The sequence below is a fragment of the Homalodisca vitripennis genome, unplaced genomic scaffold (assembly GCF_021130785.1).
Source record: "Homalodisca vitripennis isolate AUS2020 unplaced genomic scaffold, UT_GWSS_2.1 ScUCBcl_877;HRSCAF=3768, whole genome shotgun sequence".
Taxonomy (NCBI): Eukaryota; Metazoa; Arthropoda; class Insecta; order Hemiptera; family Cicadellidae; genus Homalodisca; species Homalodisca vitripennis.
In genome coordinates this window covers 20,545-23,968 of record NW_025776997.1, presented here as the reverse complement: position 1 = coordinate 23,968, position 3,424 = coordinate 20,545, and positions in this window count along the sequence as shown.

Sequence of the window (3,424 nt, the reverse complement as noted above, 5' to 3'; positions counted from 1 at the left end):
AATGTTTAAAGCTTATAAAGTGAACAAAGCTTTTCCAGAGCTTTCTTTAACGTATTACTGCCCTTTTTGTTAAAAAAATCTACACATTATATTCAATAATATAACATCCTAAGAATATTTATTCCTAATGTTTAACAATTCTATTTCAGACTCAAAACTGGGATTCATAAATATTAGCATGTCTATAACGCAGCTTTTATTAGTAAATAGTTATATAAAAATACATAAAATAAAGATCTAGTTTTTATTATTATTTTTGTTTTTTTCGTAATATAGAAAATTCAATTTTTAATATGTATTCATTACAATTCAATTCTTATATAATAACTTCATTAAATAATATTCAAGAGTTTACAGTATTAATGCTCATAAACCAGGTGTTCCCCATACATAGTAATTACTGTAAAGGAAACAGGATTTTTTCCGGACATCTGCCTTAGTTCAGTGAAACAAGAAATCAGTAACACTACGTTTCGAGATCTGCAATCTAATCAGGTAAAGAACTAACCTAATACATAATTACAAACTAGGTTAAAATAAACAAATCTTACCAAATCGTCAGCATGATCTTCCATTGGCACTCCCAAAGCATACAATTCACATAATTATTTTTGAGAATTTTACGAGTTAAAATTTTCAATAGCGTAGTGTATCGGGTACGGCGTTTATGGCGACATAACGAAATCAAGAAACGTCTACTTTGGCTGCTGCCAGGATGGGTGACCGCTGAGCGATCCAGTCCTTGCAAGCAGCCCGCCTGCCCGGCCATTGGTGGTGGTTCGGAAGTCACATTTAAGCTGCTGGTTCCCAGGTGAAGTGTTAGACAGGGTTTCTTAGCCCTAATTTCGCCTGGTAAAATAAGAGATCACTTTCCATTTTACTTTGACTTAAAGGCCGTCTGTTCTTTTAAATTATTATTACGATTCTTGATATAGAAATTTTAGAATATGTGGATTCCTTTTGAGATTATTTTGAAGTAAATGGGTTGAGATACGCAAATTAAAATAAAATAAAAACATTTTAAATTTGTAATAAGTTTAACGAAAAAGTGAAAGGATTTTTAGATCTCCAAAAGTTGGATACAAGGAATAATCCTGCCTACAATTATTCCATATATGGAGCTTTTACAACATACGAACACAACTTTAGGTGAATGTACCGTGGCCGGGTGGGGTATATATTTGAATAAAATATATACACATACCGTATAACGTTATTAGGCTAAATAAGTTTTATAACAGACGTTTTCTACTACAATAATAAAAATTTTACTCCAGATGTCTGCATTATCTCAGCTGTAGACAAAAATAAAACAATGCATGCCTAAATTTTAAGCCAGGCACTTGCTTAGAGGTAAACACAAGCTGGTTGGGGATCCACATAGATATTTGCAATAAAATAGTTTCGTATAGACTTTGTTGGAAAAAATATTTTGTTTCTTGTAATGAACTATTATTTGTAACAAGAATGAATAACTGAATAGTTAAAAAATTTAATTATGTATTTAATTAATTGTGGCACAGCAGACACAGTATGTAAGTAATTTGTCACTCATGATACAAATGATCAAGACAATCAATTCGATTTTGAATAAATATTGACAATGGTAAATATGTATTATATTAAAATGCATTATTATATATAAAACTGCTAATAAGAAGTAATTTTTCTGGGTGCTTTTGAATCAGGAGTTATTATACTACTAAATGTTAGTTGCTCTTTAAACAACAAATTCGAATATATGCCTCCAAATAAGCCGACTCGGATTTCCCCCTCCGCATGTTCAGTGAGCCATCCGTAAAAGCTTATTCGCCTCCCATTAACATCTAGGCGTTTAAATCCACACTCTCGGACGACTTAATCCAAATGGGCAATTAGAAATAGGTTAACATTTAGGAAACATTATTAGCAATATGGTTTGAAGTAGTTTATTTGTTGATGATTAAAAACTAATTTAGCGATGAAGTCTCTATGTACCATAAATTAAGTATTAAAAGATAACCTGAATAGCTAAATCCATCAAAAATACTGAACTTCTAATAATAACCTTAATATACATAATCTATGTATTTGTGATAATCGATTAGTAATATTTCGTTATGCATGATCGATATATAGTTTGATTTCCAGTGACTGTATCTTAAAAATCGCACAAATTATAAAATATTTTTTTACAAAATATTTTAAGAAATATTTAAAAAAACACATTTATATAGCAATGCTGTAAAAACAATTCCATCTCAATTTCACGCCTTTACCATGCAAGAATATTATTTTCCTTTGTGTGCAGTCACCTATTTATTATACAAAAATATTGTTGTTCTATAACACGTACCTGCTAACAGTATTAAATAAATTTTTATATTAAGCATATTTGAAAATACAGGTTATATTTACGATGTATTGAATACTGAGTACAATATAAGATGACAAATGTATGTTGATTGCAATAAGTATTATTTGTATATCAATATTGTAAAAAAGCAAAAAAATAATAGAAAACCAATACAAATACCATACACAGTAATAGTGAGGAATGAGATTTAATAACACTGTGGTCTCTAACAATGTTCACTGTTATAAATAAAAACCCGTGCGTAGCTTCACTTCAAAGGAAAAAGCAATAATCGGATTATTTTTACTAACTGCACTTTCATATATCCTCTGTAGTTTTTCGTGTGACAGAATTATAAACTAAATTTTTTATGTACATCCGTGAAAATAAATCCTAGATATGGTATATTTCGGAATATACATATAGTAGCTTTTTTTTAAATAAAAAAAAGGTGGTAAATTGTAATGTATTTACTAAAAGGACAATACAACACGAGACTTCACGTATTTTCCTTCTTTACACGACCAAAATAATATCGTAAAAAGTCTCCCTATTATCTCAAAAAAAATTTACTCTTAGCTAGCATTCGTTATTAAACTGAACCAATGGCTTTCCATGGAGTAGATTACTCTTATGTAATTACTATATATGGGAACACTTGGTTTATTGGCATGAATACGTAAAACTCTTAAGTAAATAAAATCTTCATTATATAATTAATAAAATATCTTCATTAAATTAAATAATATTTTATATAATGAAGTTATCATACTGTATAAGAAGTTTTATAGTAAAGAATATTATAAATTGCATTTGCTATATTAGGAAAAAAACAAAAAAATATAAAAAAAGAAAAGATTTTTATTCTATGTGATTTAATATATATATTTACTAATACAAGCTGCGTTTTAATCAAGTGAAGAAAGCTCTGAAAAAGCTCTGTTCACTTTATAAGCTTTAAACATTCCTTCAACTATAATCCTTTTTTCATAAAACAGATCAATTGTTCCAGTGTTACCACTCCTTATAAAACAAGCCTTTACACTTTATATACATACAGATGTCTTAATGGTAGAATTATCAGCTATA